The sequence below is a fragment of the Neolamprologus multifasciatus genome, chromosome 9 (assembly GCF_963576455.1).
Source record: "Neolamprologus multifasciatus chromosome 9, fNeoMul1.2, whole genome shotgun sequence".
NCBI lineage: Eukaryota > Metazoa > Chordata > Actinopteri > Cichliformes > Cichlidae > Neolamprologus > Neolamprologus multifasciatus.
The window spans coordinates 14,930,050-14,953,229 of NC_140447.1; the positions used below are offsets into that span (position 1 = coordinate 14,930,050).

Below are 23,180 nucleotides of genomic sequence, written 5' to 3' on the forward strand. Positions count from 1 at the left end.
CCTGCCAATAAGCACAATTACACGATAGAATTAAAGGAAAACAAAGGCAAAATTTGTTTTAAAGTTTGTTTGTTCGTGCAGTTGCTCAGGGTTATCAGTGCTTATTTCAGAGTGAAATACATTCATTAAAATCTTGTAATCGGCTTTTAGCGACGCAGTTTAATAAATATTTTAACATGGTCCAAAAACAGATACAACAGCTTTAGTATTTAGTAAACAGACATGCTTTTAATTGTAGGAAATAGTCATGTTTTACAACAACCTCAAGAGGTAAATCATATGTTTTTGCTCCTGTTTGCAAGGTTTGAGCTGCTTTTGTTTGTTTAATTGTTTGATTATGTTTATAGTAAAGCACTGTGAGACCGACCATTCCTTCAAATGACTCATCCTGAGTATCTTTATTTTTCTGAAAAGAATAACATGTCACCAAATAATGATAAAATAGTCTGAAAATAGTACATAGTTCCCTGTAAATAATATATGTAGCTATATTGGTCATAATCTACTTATAATATTTAATATAGCCATGACTAGTGTTTCAAAATAACAATAATAATAATAATAGAAGAACACTATCTTTATGTTGCTGAAAAACCAAAGGTTTCTGGCAGCACTCCAGTATTTGACATACGTGTTTCATCAGTCAGGTGTCCACTACAGAGATAACTTTAACCCTACTCTGTGTTTAGGAAATGCATTTGGGACGCTGGCAGGGGTGGTTGGAGGATGTTCCCCTCTGTCATCTCTTCTGCCCCATGCTGTTGCAGCTTCTGCTTTCTCTGTTGTTGGCAGTGGCAAGCCTTCGCTGTGATAGATCACTGTTATTACCACATATTCTCCATTACTGGATAACAGCGGGACTGCCAAGAACGCTCACACGAGGACCCGCATTGAGCTTAAAGCCAAGACTACAGCAAACCCAAGTCTAACATCCAAATCTTTAGCTGAGAACAAAATACTTTACTATTACTTTATTGATTTTATTGGCATGTATCCACACCATGTTAAGTATGCAACCTTATTATTTGTCTATCTACAAAGTTAATAACATGTGTTTGTTTTTCATAAGTTTTGTCTTTTATTTTGTCAGTAAATCCAGTGGTTTTTTCAGGTCTAGTCAGGAAAAGATGGTAATTCTGTGCTATGGTGGTTGCTATGGACACTGCAATTGCTGAGATTACATAGCTTGCGTGCCAGTTAAATTATTGTCATTGTGTTGTGTGGTATTATTATTCTGTCATTTGGGTTTTGATTAGATTTTTTGTAGCTGTTAAATGATGTGGTAGCACAAAAGTGCAGTTTATAGTGGCTATACACTGGGGTAAGTATTGTACTGTAAACTGTATTCAATATGTGTGGACGTGTTAGTTGCACATGGACATTTCACACTTAAATACATAATGGTGACAAATTTGACCATTTATAGACTGCTGTGTATTTAACCAGTGTTGGGCAAGTTACTTTGAAAAAGTAATTAATTATAGTTACTAGTTACTTCTTCAAAAAAAGAAACTGAGTTAGTAACTGAGTTACAAGATTCTAAAAGTAATTCATTACTTGAAAAGTAACTATTGCATTACTTTAAAAATGTTTAACCCTCTGGGGGCCAGGGTGTAATTGGCCGTTTTTAACCACTTTGGATTTGAAGTCTACATTTCACCTTTAAAAACTATTTCCTTTGCCTTGTTTGGTGTCATCCTTTTCAGCACAACATCAAGTGTCTGAATTTACAGTTATGTTTTCATTTTGACATACTGTATTAACACAATTGATCTAAAATTGGACAAAAAACATAAAATCAGAGTAGAAAAAGTTATTTTTTTTTACTGTAACAATCACAAACATGTTTATTGAATAATATTTCATAACTTTATATGCAAATATAAATTGTCAATTTTAAAATCATATGCACAAGTTTTGCAAACAATGTTATTTGCAGTTATTTACCTTTTACCCTCTTTTTTTTATAACCATTTCAAACTATTTGATATAACAATCAGGATTGCATCTGCATTATATACGTACATAGTCGCTCTCTCACTTTTTCTGCTGTCTATCTTTCTCTCTCGCTCTCTTGCCGTCACTCCTAAAACTTCCTCCTCTTCCTAAACAACCAAATGTCGTGTTGCCATATCATTTTTTGATTGGTACATTTTTCCACCAACACAAAAGAGCGTTTTTTTTTTTTTTTTTTTTTTGTTTTTTGTTTTTTGCCCATAAGCAGGGAGTGCTTGCTAGCGTTGTCCTTGACGTTAACCCTTTAAAGCCGGTCAGAGCGGGCACTCTCAGTTTTGCGTAACTATTTTTAAATCCCTGTAGAACCGGAACCACGTAAGCTAGCGCAATACTTTTTTCCCCTATGAAACCGGAGGAGTTGTACTTAAATCTTATGCCATCAGCTTGTCCTAGGTCACAGTTTCCTTCCACATATAGCTTTGCAAAAATTGCATAAAAAGCGCTTGCAGGAACAAAAACATAATATTCCACAAAACACACTTTGCCGATCCGATCAGCTGTTCGTAACACTTCCTACATTGAAATAGACGTCAGCGCAAACGATCGCATGTCCGCCATTACCTCCCCCGAAACCGGAAGTGACGTCATTTTTGCGGAAAATGTTGTTTTTTTACTTGTAGGCCTTAAAAGCCTATACTGGTGTTTTTAAAAGTCATGTTTGACTTTATGCTTTTCTGAATAGTTTCCGGGATGCTTAGAACTCAAATTGCACTGCTTTAAATAGTTTATTTTGATGCACATGCTGTTTTCTTTGCAAATTTGCATCATAGGATTGTTTTTCGTTTTTCCTGCAGTATATAAAAATTGGTGTATCTCAAAAATAAAACTATGAAGACACTCAAAATAAATTTCCTGTGGTTGTAAACTATTTTTTGCAACTTTTTTGTATTTAAAGTTTTGAGGGATAAACCACTGCAATTTTCTAATTAGAAATATATGTAAAAAAAAAAAAAAAAAAAAAAAAGATTTTCAATTTTTCTGTAGTTAATTGCACTTTTTTGCAATTTATGTGGTTACTATGGATTTAATGCATAAATATTATTAACAGTTGGGCTATAACAGTTGTATTGATGTATAGCAACTTGAAATGCTCCCAAAAATGGCACTACTACATGTAAAAATATAAAGTAAGCTCTGGCGGCCTTGGTTCTATGGTAGGTCTTAAAGGGTTAAACAAGACAAAACGATTGAGGAAAAAACACAGCGTATATATTGTTTATCATCTACATCATGGGTTTACGTGGCCTATAAACACAATTTAAAAACTGGTATATATCACCTTGTTGCTTTGTCATCTTGAAGTGGTCGTGTGATTGGCTTACCACGACTACTTTATTGTCCTCAGTCAAACAGCAGCACTCATGCGATTGTTTTGCCCCCTGAGCTCCAGGTGTTGTGCCAAAAAGTGATCGTCATTGCTGCCTGCAGGAGCGCGCGCAGCTGCTTAAAACTGTAGCGCTTACAGCTACTTCCATGTAACTAATATAAGGTGCGGTAACCTGAAGACAGCTTCAGCTGTCTGTTTGTTGAAAAAAAGTAACGCGACCGCACCGCATTTTCTTGTTAGTAACGGTAACAGCGTTGTAACGATAGGAATAGTAATGAGTTAGATTACTTGTTACTGAAAAAAGTAACGCCGTTACTTGTAATGCTGTTATTCCCATCACTGTATTTAGCACATACTGCATGTACACATACATGTCTTACTATAGCTTACTCATTAGAGCTAAACAAAGTCTTACACAAAATCACGGCATGTATCACTTACAGTGAAACTTAAGAAAAGTTCAGAGGTTTAACAATCTTAAAAGTCAGAGACAGCTGGAGATGTTAGTGGAGTGTGATGACAAAGTCGACTGCAGGCTATAAGAGTACTTACCAGTGAAAAAATAGAACGAGAGGAAACCAAAAAATGAGAATGTTGATGAGAAAGACAGAAGCCTGTGGTCAACACTCTACTTCAATAGATTTAGTTTTGAGACCGCCTGCTGTCTGTTGTCTTGTAATGAAAGACAAAAAGAAATTACAGCCTGTCCAGGCTTACTGCAGAACATACAAGTGTTATGATCCATGATCCATCGTCTCAGACTGTTATCTGCAGTGGTATCAGCCTTCCGTAGTGTGTCCGTGCATCTCTGTGTGTGTGTGTGTGTGTGTGTGTGTGTGTGTGTGTGTAGGCATGCTTGGTAAGCAAAGATTTTTTTGTAGAAAAAAAATAACTTTTTTGGCCTTTGTCTCTCCTTTCGCTTTAATTCTGCATAACTCACTTAATAAACATAAAAGCTGTCAAAAGAAATTTAGCTGTCCTTGCAGATGAATGAAAAGTGCATTTTCCTTAGGGCACTGCTATTAACATAATGTACATCTCAGCCAAAAGGAAGTGTGAGGGGTGAGCTACAACAATACATTACCTGAAGCAAGAGGTGTTTATATTTCGTAGGAGATTAATACCTGCTGAATGAATCTGTTAAACATCAAAAACACATTTATTTACTGCGATCACACATTAGGCGCATTGATTGCTACATGTAATCGTACACTATAAGTGCATTTGAGGATGTGTTTTGCAGGAATAAGGAACTAATACTAGTAAAAATACTTTAGCATGAACATGAATAGCAACTTTATGAACAAATTTAAATCTTGAATTTGGCAAAGAGATCGTTTATCGTTTATTTCACTCCTTTTTCCTCCTCTCTCCTTCTCTAATAAAAAAATAAAGAATGCAATGTTTTCATTTGTTTGCAGCCTACAGTTGTTTTTTTAATGCTTTACTGTTCCTATAGTCAGTTACCATATTAGTCACTAATAAAAAAAAGCCTCATTCTTGTGTTATAGTCTTTAAATATCTTTATAATGAGCAGATTAAAAAAAACAACATTCTACAGAGACTTTTTATGTGGGTTTGTACAATAATCAGCTGAACTCAGTTTGTGCTGGTGGGTGTAGAGCAGAATTGGCGGAGTGCTCTGCGAGTTTTGCGAAGTATAGATATTCACATTTGTTGACATTTACTGTAAAAATGATATATAAAAAATGTGCAGGTAAAGTGCAGAATGTGTAAACTATCCACTGCTGCAAACAAGATATAAAATCTTTCTGTGCATCTACAAAGGAAAGAAAGATAGTTATGAAACCTGGAGTGATTCTCAAGCTGACCGACACCAACCAAGCTATCAATTTCGCTTTGTTTTTACTTTCTGTTGTCTCTGGCTAAAAGCAGGATATTCGGAAATGTGGCCTCAGTATACTACTCAAAGTGGATCCAAATACTGCACTGCAATATATTGTACGTAAAAGAATAGTTGCAAATAAGCAGGGTTAACACTGGCAACCTCAGGAAACACAAAAATTATTATTTTAAAGTGTAAATTGGAAGCAGTGAAGTATGTTTGACTGCTTTAACAAAGCACTTTCTGGAGTGCAGCCTCCTTGCTCCAATGCTCGTGGGATTTGCCAAAATGAAAATGTGAGTATCTCAACCTCAAGTCAAGGTAACACTCCCTGTCGATGAATAAATAAGTCCATAGTTATTAACTTCTAACCCAGCAATGGCTTTAAGCACTTAGGAGGAACATTTAGTGTTTAAATGCTCCTACTTAGTTGCTACCAAGTTTCAGGCAAGCAGCAGATGTAGCTTTGTTGGTGAAAAGCAAACGAAACTCATTTACTAGATAATGAAAAGCAAGTGTGGGGGAAAAAAAAACTGCGTCACAGAACTGTCATCTATTTTATTGTAATAAGACCTTGTGGCTCATAGAGGCAACAAAAGGTAGATATATATGACTTGCCAATTTTTTTTCAGAGCATGTGCATGAATAAAAGGTATTATGCAATACAATTTATGCAAATAACCATTTTTATTTGTGTTTTGCAAAAAGATCGATCATAACAGAATGATGCAGTCAGCTGGGAGTTCAAAACAGCTTCTTCTGTTACTGTAAGCACAATCTAAAACCTTTGAGTTTAAAGATCCAATTGGAGTCCTTTATCTCACCTTGTTCAACAGGCCTAAACAAGTGAAATAAAAGACTGATCTTTTCCCCTGTTGTCTTAGTCAACAACAGCAGCTTGTTAGGCTAACATGAATTTTTGAGAATGAAGTAAAACTAAAGCTGTCTCTATGCACACAGACTGCTGTTTGCCACAAATCTTTAAATGTGGCAGACCATTGCAAACGTAGCTACAGACTGAAAGAGCAGCCACCTACTCTGTCTAGTAGAGATACCTGCAGGCAAGGGCATGTCTCAGGACTCAGGTTGACAGAGGGAAAGATACACATTGTCACATTTTAGGAATAAGAGCAAGGAAGAAAACAGGGCATCTTCAGATATAAAAGAAATCAAGCACAGTGAATTGTGAACAGAATTTAGGCACAGCACGAGAAAGGCAAACGTTTCTTTTTAGAGTTACTGCAGAACATGCCCGAGGGTTTGGCCAAAGCGAAGAGGATTTTACTAAACCGGTTTCACTGCTGGGGTAGAGTGGCAGACATTGTAACAAAATAAATATAACTGAAAGCATTGTCTACAACCCACACTGTCCTCACCCAACTTCTTATATTAGCAATGAAGTACAAACAAAATCTGAGTCACCTTTTTTTTTGCTATGGGGGAAGAGATAAAAAAGACAATAAAAAAAGATAGAAAGGAGCATTTTTGTTGTCAATAAAGTGGTGGCAGATGGAAAGGGAGGAAAAGGGTGTAGAGTCAGCATGTAATATAATCAAAAATAAAGAGATGTGTGTGCTGTTGCAGAAAAGCCTCGCTCTAGGGTTAAGGTTTTACTGAGCAAACGTGTGTTAGTTGTTGAGCCATGGGACAGAGAGGCAGTCATGGGGAGAAAATGTATAGCAGGTAGTTTCCACTGTGCCGACTCCCTGTTTGAGAGAACATATGCTGATGATTCCCATTATGCCTTATATTTCTTTCTTTTTTCTTTTTTTTTTTTTAAAAAAAAAAAGGACCACGTGAAGTAATATGAAAGTTTGCAAAAGAACACATCTACTGATGATGTATAACAACTGCATTGGATTATTACAGTCAACAGGTGACCCCACATCTGGGTTAAAACACTTGAATACATTGTTTTAAAAAGAAAACGTAACTATGTTTTGTAGATATTTTGATTGCACCCCATGTTTAATGTGTGATCGTATGATTATACCATATAAAAAGTGTCATTGACTACAACTCTACCAACAATGGAAATCCCCTCTTTGCAAAATATTCAAGATAAAAGATTAGCAGATAACACAATACGTGGCTACTGTATATCTCGGGTGTTCATAGATAGGCATTTCTGTTAATTACACAATAAGAGTAAGTAAGAATGACTCAGGTTTTTCTAATTATTCTGATTTCTCTGTCCGGCATTTTAGCTGTTATTGTGATGATTTAAAAAAAAAAAAATTGAGTGCCATTGATCATGTCCCATCACTAACCCTCAGTCACAGAGAGCACTGATATTGTTTGCATTCAAAATGCTGTGTTGTGAAAATAAAAATGATTCAAGGTGTAAAATTACTTAGACAGTGTGATTAAAGGTGTCAGATGTAAACACAGCTGTTATCTGGATCAGCTCCAAATATCACCTGTGAGAAATTTTGAAACCAAAAAAAGGAAAAAAATATATACTCTAAACTGCCAGCAGCAAGTCTGACACATTGACACGGGTGTGGCTAATAACTGACTAATGACATAGCTGCTCCCCTCAAGTTTGTCTTGTTGGAGTCTGCAAATTCTGATATTTGTGTAATATTTGGTGAAGCTCTCCCTTGCCCTTCATTTGTTTCTTTGAAAGATATCCAGTTTGTGGTTGGCAAGACTGGCTGTGCAGTGCTTTGCCTCCCTAAAAACAGCACAAATAAAAAAAGTAGGAACTTTTTCATGTGTCCTCTTCTGTTGCATTTCACTTTGTCCCAATTTCACCTCCAAACCCCTTTGATCTTCTGGCCAATTAATTTTGCCCTTTCTACAGTAACAGAGCAAATCCGAGCATGATTTTGCTTTTTCTATTGTTGCTGGCAGCAGAATACTTTACTCATCCCGCTCTCCCCTCTTTTTATATCTTCAACTCCCATTTTTAGAGTCCCTCTGATCTTTTCACTTCCTTTTTTTAATCTTCATAAACATTACTGGTGCTTAAGATGCAGTGTTGGGGAGTAACGGAATACATGTACCGCCGTTACGTATTTAAAATCCAAAATATGAGTAACTGTATTCCGTTACAGTTACCGTTTAAAAAGGTGGTATTTAGAATACAGTTACTTTGTTGAAATAAATGGATTACACGGCGGTATTTTCCTGTTTGATATTGTGGCGGGTCAGGCCTGTTTGGGTTTTGTTTGACAGCTACGTTCTGTTGTTCCAGGCGGCAGCATTACGGTTGCCATGGCTCTCTCTCCGACTGTGTGTTTCCTGGGTGAGAGAGAGCGCCTTTTTGTTGTTGTTGTTGTGCTAAGCTAATAGGCAGAATGCTACAGGCATAGCCCTAAAGAATGTAGCCTCATGGGCAGTGTAGTCCATGCTGCAGGGAGAATGGACTGCCATACCCGTTATGTGTCTGTGAGCAAAACACATGGCTGCCAAAATTTCACTCTGAATCAGACAGGAATCTGTAATACAGTGGATTGGAAAATATGCATTCATTGAATAATTTAAATACGCGTTCAATACATGCAGTTTCTTTCTTTTCTTTTCTTTTTTTGCCTTTCCCATTTGGATCTTTAGCCATCAGAATTGTTGTCTGAAGGCTAAGGAAGATGCCAAGCGGATTTACTTCACCAACTGGATCATCATGGCCTTGCCATATTGGTCCATTTGATTGACCTTTATTATAATTATGTGTTTATTTTATTTTATTTTTGGTTATTAGACATGACTGGGGGGATAAGCCAATACCCTTATGTTACGAAGGTCAAAAGCCGCAACATAAATAAGGAGACGAACACCAGATTGTGGGTGAGAAGAGGTTTTAACACTAAAATGCCTAGCAGGTTGGCTAACATGGCTGGTACCACCCAGGCACGGCTAGTGAGGCTCCCTCAAAGCCTGCCTCAGGTATCCTTTTATCCACACCTGACCAGGTGTGGTAATTAGCACCAGCTGAACACACTGAGGAGATTAGAGGCTGCAGAGGGACGTAACAGCAGTAAGAAGGAACTGACGTGTTTCAGCTGAGGGAGTCCTCAGCATTTGTGATACACATATGAGCATGATTCTCAGAAGCACCACCTAGACCAGGGGTCTGCAACCTTTAACACCCAAAGAGCCACTTGGACCCGGTTTCCACGCAAAAGAAAACACTGGGAGCCGCAAATACTTTTTGAAATCCAAAATGAAGATAACACTGTATATATTGTTTTTTACTTTTATGCTTTGTGTGAACAACTAAAGTAAGTAAGTAAAGTTTATTTATTAAGTGCTTTTCGCAGAAAGGCTGTCTGCCGTGATATGTTTACAATAAGACTTATGGTCCCAAACCTGTGCGCAGCATCTGCAAATCGGGGCTTTCATCTTTACGCAGGACTGTAAGCTGTCATCTGTGAGGCGTGAGCGGTGTTTGTTTTAACATAGTTCATGGTGGAGCTGCTGACATAATGTGGATCCAAAGATCAATAACTGGCCTACCTGGGGTCGAAAGTCTCGATAAATGCACGGCGTTTCGGCGGGTACACCAGCTTCCGCGAGTGTGACGCTTATTTTGAGCGGTGAAAAAATAATATAATATAATATAATTTTTATATTTCAAAATCACAATAATCTTCCAATTTAGAACTACAAGTTAAAAAAAGAACTAAACACAAATAAAATACACTTCAGCTAAATACTTCTAATTTATTTTCCCAAACCACCGGGAGCCGCAGTATAAGGACAAAAGAGCCGCATGCGGCTCCAGAGCCACAGGTTGCCGACCCCTGACCTAGACCAAATTCTTGATGAACACTGGTGACAATAATCATTAATACATTGCCATTAACAAAAGTGCAAAACTAATCATGTCTTTTATCCACATCAGCGATAAGGTCTGGGTGGCGCTTTATTGGAGGTCACACCTGTGTATATACCAGAAACACAGAATACACCGATTAGCTTAAAGAATGCTTGCATTAATATTACTGACTAGAGTGATGTCAAAAGCGTGAATGCTATGAAATGAAAGAACTTTTAACCTTGTACCAGTACATTGTTTTTATGATTTTTTTTAACAGGGTTTAAATACACTAGTAGACACCCATAACATAAGACAGAAATTATTTTTTATTGCAAGAGCAATTTTAATAACGCCAACAAAGTTGAATTGTAAAACATACCTAAATGCTGGGTAAAAAGTCTTTCTCTGATATTTTTTTGCCATTTTCAGCTATTGCTCAGCCAGTGTGGTCAGCTGAAGGTGATATAAAACAGTAACTGGATATTTATGAAAAGGCCTTTTTTTTTCAAAAAATACATTGGTAAAGTAAAAGTTTGATATATTTTACTGGCCATTATTTGCTGATATACTTCTTCACATCTAGAGTACAAACAGTACTGCTGACCTGACATACTTGGAGGAAAAGCAGAAAAAATCTTACACAAAGGACAATAAGAGCGTAGATCATATTAAAAAATATAAAACGTGCAGTATGTAAACTCAATCTTAAGTGGTCAGCTGGACTCTGCTACACTTCATGTGTTATTTTATTTGATTCCCCAACGGTAAAACCAATATTAACAGCTATGACTCCGCAACAAAAGACTTCATTTTCACAATGCCAAGGCTGATTTGTAGAGTTCCATGCATTTTTCTGCCTCAACAATGAATATCTCCTTGTCCCCTCTGACAGCTACAAGATGAAAAGTAAGATGAGCTTTTCCCTTACAAAAGAAGTACTTGGAGTAGCTACTATGTACAAGGTGTGTAGTGAAACTGGAAGAATGCTACATTTCTTGGACATCAACTCAAAAAATCAAAACAGTCTCATAAATTGAATGTGGGTTTTGCCATTGTCGTGTAGGTAGTAAGATAAAGGCGTTTGTACTTAAAGGGAGTTGGACTCCCCCAGGGCTGCCTGTTGTCCACAATTCCATTCATAGTGTTTATGGACAGAGTTTCTAGTCCATGTGGTGGAGAGTTTCTCGTTTGGTTGACTTAGGATAATCTATTTGAAATTTGTATAGCCGAATGAGTGGTCCTTGTAATTTCATTGAGTGGTAACCTCCAACTTGTGTGGGGGTGGTTTGTAGTCGAGTGTGACGTGGTGGGGAGGAGCATTTTGACAATCTTGGTGTTTTGAAACTGGATGTGATGAGAAAAAGAGCTCTGACTGCTCTGATTGGCTAACTCATACTTCAGATAATTGTCCTGTCTGAAACATAGTATGAACAAGATTTCTAACATGGATATAATATTTTGTTCAGTATAACCCAAAGTGAGTGACTGATACCATAAAACAAACAGGAAAGACTTCACATAAGTCAAGTGAGAAATCTGGTTTGAGACTTCTGTCGAACCACAGGTATTGACTTCTACTGGCCATTAAGTTGAATTTTAAGGTCGAGGTTTAACGGATTTCCATGCTGTCTTCACTTTTCAGAAACTATGTCCATATATGCTTGTGGTAAAGAGAGAACTGAGCATTAAAGTGAAGCCGTGTATACTGGCCGATCTGCCTTTCTGCCCTCACCTGTTGCCAGAGCCATACGCCGTAGTAGCAATCAAATAGAAAGTATTATATACAAGCAGCAGAAATCAGTTTCCTTAGGACGGTGTGTGGGCTCAGCCTTAACGATAGCATGTGGAGCCAAGTTGGGAGGGGGTTCAGAGTACAGCTGTTTCTTATTCATGTCGAAAATAGCCAGTTGTGCTAGTTTCAGCATCGGAATTGGGTGCTTGTACTTGAATTTACTTTGCTCTTTATTAGTTTTATTGACCAGACTGACAGACTTTAGGCTACAAGTCACATTTTCACGATACATTATTTTGTTTCCCTCGCAACGATGTCCAATTTAGAATCACCATTTAACCTAACATGCATCACTAACCTTGTGAGGAGACAGCGCTAACCACTGCACCACTGTGCTGCCCAAGTGAGAGATTTTGCTGGCTTGGGAGCACCTTGGTGTCTCCCAAGGAAAAGCTGAAAAGGAGGAAAAGGAGAGGGAGGTCTGGGCATCTCAGATCAGACTCCTGCCCCTGCAAACCAGAGCGGGATAAGAGGCAGAAGATGGATGGATGGATGGACAGACAATATACACAACACCAACCACTGTAAAATATTTCTGATGTTTGGCATCAAAGGCAGCGCAGTAAGCATCTTTCAATCTTTAGCTATAATTACAGCTTGAACCATATTGGAGATTTCCCTTCAAATACCACAAACCAATTATTTTGTTTAACTCACACTTCAGATCCAAATGAATGCACACAGACTCTGCAAAAGCTAACCTCACTGCCATTTAGAAATGCATTAAAGTCAAAAGCTAACATAGGACAGTATCGTAAGATCCTGGAATACATAAAGGTTATATTTGCCACATTGCATACAGCACATTTCAGTGCAGAGACAAACCTTTATCAACTTCCACCCTTGCCTTAGCACATCCTGTCTTATGCCACAGAGTAATCGTGTACAGGGAGCTCCTTCTTCTGGTTTCCACACTGCACAAGCATTCACACATATACCTGCACAAAAAAATACTCACTTTATCCTTCCACTCACAGTCATGCAAGGGAAGCGGTCTTGATTTCAGCCAGCACGCTGACTGTGCTCACAAGCGCAGAGTCAACTGTTTTATCCACAGTGCCGACGGGAACAGCCTTGCATCTTCTTCTGTCACACTGGCACAACAAGAAAAAATGTAGAGAGAAATACAAAGCCTGAGAGATGGCGGAAAGGGGAAAAAACAAAGAAACAGAAAGGAAAATGGAAATGAAAAGAGAAAGCAGTACAGACAAAAACAAAACAGAACTGTGGCTGATAATGTCAAGTTAAGCAATGTATACATACACGTTATATTGCATATCCCTTGTATTAACCTTCATAGTTTCCAAAAGAGAGATTTTCTCCCTTTTTCACTTACAGTACATGAGATTAAGAATAATATTGTCCTCAAAAGAGGGGGAGCACCTTCTGCCAGGTCTGTGGGTTTTTATTATCCAATAGTGCGGTGAATGAGAAAAACTGTGCCACATATTACAAATTCTTGCTACAAAACCTGGTTTTGCCAGCAGTCAAGAAAGCAGAATTTTAAATTGTCCAAACCATTCCTCTGGGTCATAACAGGCAGTGGTGCTTGATGTAAAAAGACGGGTGTCTCTGATGACTACATGAGTAGGAATGTGTGAAAGTGATAAGGTTTTCTGTTCTATACCAAACATAAATGTAAACTCGTGTGGGTGAAACGTGTATGAAAATCTGCTTTGATCTCCAAATTTTTTTGTGTTATTACTGTTTATTTGTGAGCCTGTTTATGTGTTCCCGTGTGTGTGTGTACACGTTCAAGCTGATGCGTACTGCAGTAATAGAAGCTGTCCTGCAGCACACAGTCTGGTGTTTGCAGCCGGAAAGCTGTCATAAACAATCTGCTCCAGCGTCAGTTAAACAGCTAGCGTGGGAGAATTGGGTGCTCTGTAGGCTACAACCAACCCCACGCTCTCTAAATAGACCAACCCATCTGCCTAATGCTCCGATATCAAAATGAGCAATGGATATCCCATCAGACATTGCAATAGTTATGCGACAACTGGTTGGCCAGGACTCAAGTGACACTGGCCAGTGAGTCTGGGAGGTCTTGTGCTTTGACACTGAGTAAAGCTGAAGTTAGTGTTATACTACACTGTGAAAACGAACAGACTCAGGATATGTTCCTGCAGGAAATGAGACTTTCAGGTTCAAATGATTTCACACATGGACGTGATGAGGTCACTGTAATGTGTGGTATGAACGTTTGCTTGAAAAATAGCTGGAAATAGACTTCAGGACACAGGCCAAAATATATCAGGGTCTCAAGACCTATGTAGAATAATCCTTATATATAACCACTTAGGCAAAGCAGAAAAATGGTTTCAACAGCTGAAATATGTAAGCTGAAAGCCTGTTGGAAGAGCCAAAGAAACTCAGTCTCTGTGGCAGATGGATTCCTTTTCCCTTTAAAATTTAAAAGACAAGATCTGATTTCCGGGGGGGTGGTTGCAAAATAGTTCCTATGTCAGTGGCTAAAGTAACCTTTCAATCTATGGTTGCGTATCTCAGAAAATGAATGGCTGATAAGTTTTTCACTTGTAAAACTATTGCAATCTCCGGGGAACAGCCTTGCAGATATGCCTTTTTACTTTAAGACCTGACCTACTTATAGGCTAGTTCTTAAAATGTATTCCAATTTTAAAAACATATTTATATTTTCTGTTGTGTTGGTATATGTAGCTTTTTCCCCCAGAAGCTTAAAATAATCACCAATAACAGTAGAAAATGATGATATATCAGCAAGGGTTTGATGCTGTGGGTATGCCGATTTTTAATTACCGGTACTCTAGAAAAGCAATAGTTTCACCACCCACGGAGATTTCTGTTTTTTACTGATATTTTAAATTTCCTACTGAGACTTTAACCTTTACAGTCATAGAACATACATAGATTAACTGGTTTATTTACAAAGTGTGAGGTTAGCTGATATAACTGAGTGGGTCAGAGACTGCCCGCCGGGTAAGTGGGAGGGTCTGTGAACAAGAAACACAATGTTAGTTTGACTTGATTGAGAGTTAAAGGTTAACAGTGTTCACTGAGACTGAATGGCCTTGTCTTACTTGCGATGTGGGGCAAAAATACGTCAGTGGCCAGGCTGAGTTCCTGAATCGAGAAGGCTGGGCAGGCAGTTTGATGGTACCAGATGGTACCGAGTGCAGATGAGAGTGAGGCAGAGGAAAACAGAGATGGGGATGCCGACTGTGAGCTGGAAAATACACAAGGTTGATCTGGTAAGACCTTCAGGTGGGTAAGTAGTGGGGGTCTTGGACTCTGTATAGGAGATAGGAAACTGAAGTTAGTTAGGAATTCAAAGACACAGGTTGGTGCCAACTTGCCAGTGTGGTGGAGTACAATCTGGCAGAGAATCACAGCCCTAACCTGGCTTTTAAGTACAGAGCCTCCTGATGGTCAATGATTTGCAGGTGTGGGAGAGAGTGAGGCCAAGACAGCAGCTCCGCCCAAAGGCAGAGGCAGCGAAGTAGCTGTCCAAAACCACCTGGAGAGGAAAAAAGGAAGAAACCCCAAGAAGCCAGTCCTCGATGCACATCACCACTAGCTTTGGCACAGACTTGCAAGGTGCTATACTTTGGATTTCTTGTAGTATTTTTAATGTGAATATGTAAAACCCCTTTTTTATGTTGACATCCGGCTTCTGTTATGATATTGCGCCTTCACAAGAGCTGTTTTTAAATGACACAGGAATATCCGCATATAATGTTCTTGAGTAATTCAATGTGTTATACACAAAGCAGTTTAGTATCAACTTATACAAGATTATATGGCATTAAACATTTATCAACTTTAATTAGGGAAAAAAAACTTCTTCTGCTCTAGAGTAACCTTCTGTCCTCCAAATCGTGGCTGCTACATGTTATTTCATTTGATCAGAAAGACCATCTGCTTTTATCATGACCTTTTATCTTCACACTGAATGTTAATGGACTGTACAAACTCCTTAGCTTACTAATCATGTATCTAACTGATATTTTCCTTTTTGTTACAATGACCAAATTTAAACTGTTTAAATTTTTAAAAAATGCTAATAGTTATAAAATAAGTAAATAAATGTTCATTGAGTCAAGGTACTTTTAGTTAACAGTGTGTTCTGGACTGTATATCCCTTCGGATTATATTATAAAGATTGGATGCTGAGTTTCTAAATTTAGCAAATCACAAATATATAGAAAGTATATAATGATATATACATTATATACATTGCATGCATTTTTGTAAAAATGTGTGTTTACTGTTAGTAAGTGATTCTTTATATACCTTTTCTTTCTCTCAAATCATCAATTATTTAGTTCACCATCCTCCAAAAGACATTTAGGCAATTGTTACTATAAGTATACTATACTTGACTCCTTTTTCACAAAGAAATTGAGACATACAGTGTTGACCTTGGGAACTAGTCGAGCAATATACAGGATAGGTCATCATAATTAAATACCCTCAGTTTTTTTAAATGAAAACCAGGATGTTGCAGGGAAAAATGCCTGCTATCTCTGGTAACCAGGGATGCATCCTAAGAAAATTGCTGAGACACTTGTTAGCCAATGGGACTTTAGCTTTAAACATGGGTTTAAAGTTGTAAAAATGCATGCTTTAATCCAAACTGTTATTTTATTTCCTGCACTTAACCATATATTTTTGATCGCTAGTCCTTACCAAACAGGGAAATTGTGTGATTGTCTCTCCCAGCACCACACCTTCTTCATAACATAGAGTTTCAATGGCCGTTTCAACACCAAGTAGCGCTGTCACTTGGTGTTCGCTCGCTCTGTGGTATAGTATCGCTTCCTGTTCCTGCTCAAACAAAGTGGTGTTTCTGAGTAGCTTATTTGCTTAGCAGTTTAATTAACAACTTTTAAATACATTCTTTTTTTCACAGTATAATCTTCACGTGCTTCATCCGAAGCACACTTTCTGTGTACTCACTACCTAATTTATAGCCAAAGTATTCACTCACTGTCTCTGTACTGTTTCGCTAGCTTAGCTCGTAGCCGACCCGTTAGCACCATGGCTACTTCACCTGTCCCTTCTGCACTTTCTTGCTCATTGTGTCAGATGTTTAGTTACTCCTCGGCCTCCTTTAGCAGTAATGATATCTGTAACAAATGTAGCATATTTGCAGCTCTGGAGGCCAGGATTACTGATCTGGAGACTCGGCTTTGCACCCTTCTCTCACCCTTAGCTAGCCAGGCCCCTGTAGCTGGTGCAGCCGAAGATAGCGTAGGCCCCGCTAGCTGTTCCCCGGCAAATCCCAAGCAGCTGCGGAAAGAAGGCGGCTGGGTAACGGTGAGGAGGAAGCATAGTCCTAAACAGAAGCCCCAGGTACACCACCAACCCGTTCATGTGTCTAACCGTTTTTCCCCACTCGGTGACACACCCGCTGGGGGTCAAACTCTGGTAATTGGTGATTCTGTTCTCAGACATGTGAAGCTAGAGACACCGGCAACCATAGTCAATTGTCTTCCAGGGGCCAGAGCAGGCGACATTGAAGGAAATTTAAAACTGCTGGCTACGGGTAAACGTAAATTCAGTAAAATCATAATTCACGTCGGCAGTAATGACACCCGGTTACGCCAATCGGAGGTCACTAAAATCAATATTGAATCGGTGTGTAACTTTGCCAAAACAATGTCGGACTCTGTAGTTTTCTCTGGTCCCCTCCCCAATCAGACCAGGAGTGACATGTTTAGCCGCATGTTCTCCTTAAATTGCTGGCTGTCTGAGTGGTGTCCCAGAAATGATGTGGGCTTCATAGATAATTGGCAAACCTTCTGGAGGAAACCTGGTCTTGTTAGGAGAGATGGCATCCATCCCACTTTGGATGGAGCAGCTCTCATTTCTAGAAATATCGACAAATTTATTAAACCCCTCAAAACATGACTATCCAGAGTTGGGACCAGGAAGCAGAGTTGCAGTCTTACACGCCTCTCTGCAGCTTCTCTCCTCCTGCTACCCCCCCAAAAACCCATCTCCATAGAGACTGTGTCTGCTTCCAAAAAGACAAAAAACAAACTAAAAACCAGCAACAAACAACTTAAACATTTACAAAGAAAGAACAATACAGTATCCACATCTGAACCAAAGAGTAAAACAGTGAAATGTGGATTATTAAATATTAGGTCTCTCTCCTCCAAGTCTCTGTTAGTACATGACTTAATAATTGATCAACAAATTGATTTACTCTGCCTTACAGAAACCTGGTTGCAGCAGGATGATTATGTTAGTTTAAATGAATCAACACCCCCGAGTCATTCTAACTACCAGAAATCTCGAAGCACAGGTCGAGGGGGCGGTTTGGCAGCAATTTTTCACACCAGTCTATTAATTAATGAAAGACCAAGACAGACTTTTAATTCATTTGAAAGCCTGATGCTTAACATTGTCCACCCCAGCTGTGAAACTCAGAAACCAGTCTTACTTGTTATCATCTATCGTCCACCTGGGCCTTACACAGAGTTTCTGTCTGATTTCTCAGATTTTATATCTAATTTAGTTCTGAGCTCGGATAAAATAATTATTGTGGGTGATTTTAACATCCATGTTGATGCTAAAAATGACAGCCTCAACATGGCATTTAATCTGTTGTTAGACTCAATTGGTTTCTCTCAAAATGTAAAAGAACCCACCCACCACTTTAATCACACTCTAGATCTTGTTTTAACATATGGCATAGAAACTGAACATTTAACAGTGTTTCCTGAAAACCCTCTCCTGTCTGATCATTTCTTGATAACATTTACATTTACAATAATTGATTACGCAGCAGTGGAGAGTGGACTTTATCAAAGTAGATGTATTTCTGAAAGCGCTGTAACTAAGTTTAAGAATATAATCCAGCCACTGTTATCATCGTCAATGCCCTGTACCAACACAGAGCAGAGCAGCTATCTGAACGCTACCCCAACAGAGGTCGATTATCTTGTTAATAATTTCACCTCCTCACTACGTACAACTCTGGATACTGTAGCTCCGGTGAAAACTAAGGTCTCTAATCAGAAGTACCTGACCCCGTGGTATAATTCTCAAACACGTACCCTAAAGCAGATGACTCGTAATCTGGAGAGGAAATGGCGTGTCACAAATTTAGAGGATCATCATTTAGCCTGGAGAAATAGTTTGTTGCTTTATAAGAAAGCCCTCCGCAAAGCCAGAACAGCTTACTACTCATCACTGATTGAAGAAAATAAGAACAACCCCAGGTTTCTCTTCAGCACTGTAGCCAGGCTGACAAAAAGTCAGAGCTCTTTTGAGCCAACCATCCCTTTAACGTTAACTAGTGATGACTTCATGAACTTCTTCACAAATAAAATTTTTATCATTAGAGAAAAAATTACCAATAATATTACATCTGTGGGATGATTATCTACAGCTACTCTTAGTTCCATTGATGTTAAGTTAGACTCTTTTTCTCCAATCGATCTTTCTGAGTTAACTTCAATAATTACTTCCTCCAAACCATCAACGTGTCTTTTAGACCCCATTCCTACAAAACTGCTCAAAGAAGTCCTGCCATTGATTAATTCTTCGATCTTATATATGATCAACCTATCTCTAATAATCGGCTATGTACCACAGGCCTTCAAGGTGGCTGCAGTTAAACCTTTACTCAAAAAGCCATCTCTAGACCCAGCAGTCTTAGCTAATTATAGGCCAATCTCCAACCTTCCTTTCATATCAAAAATCCTTGAAAGAGTAGTTGTCAAACAGCTAACAGATCATCTGCAGAGGAATGGTTTATTTGAAGAGTTTCAGTCAGGTTTCAGAGCTCATCACAGCACAGAAACAGCTTTAGTGAAGGTTACAAATGATCTTCTTATGGCCTCTGACAGTGGACTCATCTCTGTGCTTGTCCTTCTTGACCTTAGTGCACCATTCGATACTGTTGACCATAATATCCTGTTAGAGCGATTAGAACATGCTGTAGGTATTACAGGTATTGCACTGCAGTGGTTTGTATCATATCTATCTAATAGACTCCAATTTGTGCATGTAAATGGAGAGTCCTCTTCACACACTGAGGTTAATTATGGAGTTCCACAGGGTTCAGTGCTAGGACCAATTCTGTTTACATTATACATGCTTCCCCTAGGCAGCATCATTAGAAGACATAGCATACATTTTCACTGCTATGCAGATGACACCCAGCTCTATCTGTCCATAAAGCCAGATAACACACACCAATTAGTTAAACTGCAGGAATGTCTTAAAGACATAAAGACTTGGATGGCCACTAACCTTCTGCTTCTTAACTCAGATAAAACTGAGGTCATTGTACTCGGCGCTGAAAAGCTTAGAAATATGGTATCTAACCAGATTCTTACTCTGGATGGCATTACCTTGGCCTCCAGTAACACTGTGAGGAACCTTGGAGTCATTTTTGACCAGGACATGTCCTTCAACGCACATATTAAACAAATATGTAAGACTGCGTTCTTCCATTTGCGCAACATCTCTAAAATTAGAAATATCCTGTCTCAGAGTGATGCTGAAAAACTAGTTCATGCATTTATTACTTCCAGGCTGGACTACTGCAATTCATTATTATCAGGATGTCCAAAAAACTCACTGAAAAGCCTTCAGTTAATCCAAAATGCTGCAGCAAGAGTACTGACAGGGACTAGAAAGAGAGAGCATATTTCTCCTGTTTTGGCTTCCCTTCATTGGCTTCCTGTTAAATCCAGAATTGAATTCAAAATCCTGCTCCTCACATACAAGGTCTTAAATAATCAGGCCCCATCTTATCTTAATGACCTTGTAGTACCATATCACCCTATTAGAGCACTTCGCTCCCACTCTGCAGGCCTACTTGTTGTTCCTAGAGTATTTAAAAGTAGAATGGGAGGGAGAGCCTTCAGTTTTCAGGCCCCTCTTCTGTGGAACCAGCTTCCAGTTTGGATTCGGGAGACAGACACTATCTCTACTTTTAAGATTAGGCTTAAAACTTTCCTTTTTGCTAAAGCATATAGTTAGGGCTGGACCAGGTGACCCTGAATCCTCCCTTAGTTATGCTGCAATAGATGTAGGCTGCCGGGGGATTCCCATGATGCATTGAGTTTTTCCTTTCCAGTCACCTTTCTCACTCACTATGTGTTAATAGACCTCTCTGTATTGAATCATATCTGTTATTAATCTCTGTCTCTCTTCCACAGCATGTCTTTTATCCTGTCTTCCTTCTCTCACCCCAACCGGTCGCAGCAGATGGCCGCCCCTCCCTGAGCCTGGTTCTGCCGGAGGTTTCTTCCTGTTAAAAGGGAGTTTTTCCTTCCCACTGTCGCCAAAGTGCTTGCTCATAGGGGGTCATATGATTGTTGGGCTTTTCTCTGTATCTATGAAGCGCCTTGAGGCGACATTTGTTGTGATTTGGCGCTATATAAATAAAATTGAATTGAATTGAATTGAATTGAATTCAATGTGTTTTTTGAAACATGGTGTTATAGAGATGCCCTGTTGTGTTAAGGTCATATATAGGTCTTTAAAAATGTGGTACAATGTGGCACAAATCAGTCTCTGATCAGTCATCAGTATTTGACAAGTTGGGAAGGAGAATATGCTGAGCTTTGGTGGAGTTTGTGGTGTCTCACAATCTACATGAGCTTAGTTTTTCCAGACACTTTTCCTTATCTAGCTCCACATCATCTTAAAACAAAGTTAAAATAAATTACTTTTTTTCCTCTTAAAGAGAAAATATATGCCAAGGCCTTGACTGGAAAATTTGCCACTGTTTAATTATTTTTTGTTTGTCTCTGCCTTGGTCATATCACTTCCTTGCTGTCTTCACTAATTAGGTATCCTATTGAACTGACTGTGAACTGGGAAACCATTCAGCTAACACTGAGTGAATCTTTGCTATCATGTTTAGTTGATTGGAAATGAAAGGAGCCCTGATGTCACCTCTTAGATTGTCATTGATCGTTTTTCTCTCTATCAAACTACAAGAGAACAAAATGCCGTTTCTCCTTCACTCAGTGGACTGTGTTTGTCTTTCATTACACAGCTACTCTTCACAGCCGGATATCTTATAAATTGATTCTGATGTTATCCTTTTTTGTTACATTATTATTTCTTGAAGGTAAAAATCTCTTGGGTTACTTGCAAGAAGAGGAGCTGGGGTTAATAGTGGAGTTAATAACTATGTTATCTTGAGTAAATCTCTAGAGCTGTTTCTGAATTGTATTTTTTTTTTTTGATAGATATGTAACCACTGTATTATACCTATGTAGATACTTTGTGAAATTCTATATTCTATTGCAACCTAATGTAAAATCATTGCATGTTAAAAAGGTTTTTCATCTCTGGAGACTGGTGGTGCTTTCTCACTTTTGGCTTTATTCACATGACAGATGGTTATGACAAGATATGATCCACACATTACCACAAACGAGCCTACACACATGCGGGCACACTACATGAAACCAAGCACTTAAAATCATGCACTGACATACCTATGTGAATGACATTTGGAAGGAGATAATTCAATGGCTTTCCAAAGAAGGCTATTTCCAGGATACAGGCGTGCAGGGATTTTTAATGCCAGGATGGTTATCGTTATGTTGAATTGCAGAGGAAGATTTGGCAAATTTTAATTTATACAAAAGTCACGGAAAAATCACTCAGCTTCTTTAGAATTTTGTGAACGTAGTGTGCATATCTTTCCCTTTCTTGCAATGTCAAATTTTCTTCTCATGCATCGTGGTTGGTACTCGGGAGTACAGTCTGATTAGATGGTAGAAGAGGTGGAGGAAAATAAACTTTGCATCTGAGTTGAATGATGCAACTGGATTATAAAGATAGGATATTCATTGTTTCAGCTCTGAGGCTTATTAGAATATATGCCTATCTAAGAACTGAGGACACAGAGCCTCACTAGAGTCTATGTATTCTGCTAGACCTTGTTGCTCATTTAAACATACACTATTCCACTCTATCAAATACAACATGTTGTGAATTGTAAATCTGGTCTGGTCTGGTCTGGATTGGATGTGGTAATAGAGAAGAATGCAAAATGCAAAGATCTGGGGGAAACCCCTAAGCATTAGCACCAGAGCACTAAAAAACATGCTACAGTATGGCCAGAGTAAGTCAAAGAAAATGATAAATACATTTACTGTATATACATCTTTACTATGATAACAATAAAGATTTGTTAGTTTAATTTTTAGTTTAGTTTTGTGTGATTGGCTTTCCTGTTTTCTGAATATTTCCTAATGTTTATCAGCAAGGCTTTTTTTTTTCTATTCAGGATACATACATTGTCTTAAAGCATCTCTGGATCATTTACCAGAAAATTTAGCAACAGTAAGAACAACTGTGATTGCTAATCAGCTAAAGGATCGGTTACATTCACCAACAATTGAGTTTGTAGGACTGTCAGAAAAATCTGAAAACTGTTTCTGAGGAATGTTAAGATTTATTTAATAAAACTGAG

The 23,180-nt window shown here is 38.5% G+C and overlaps 1 protein-coding gene across 2 annotated transcripts in view; it reads left to right on the plus strand.

Moving 5' to 3' along the window:
- The window catches only part of cntnap2a (contactin associated protein 2a), a 389,684-nt gene that overhangs the window by 96,083 nt on the left and 270,421 nt on the right, over positions 1–23,180 (plus strand). The window lies entirely within an intron of this gene.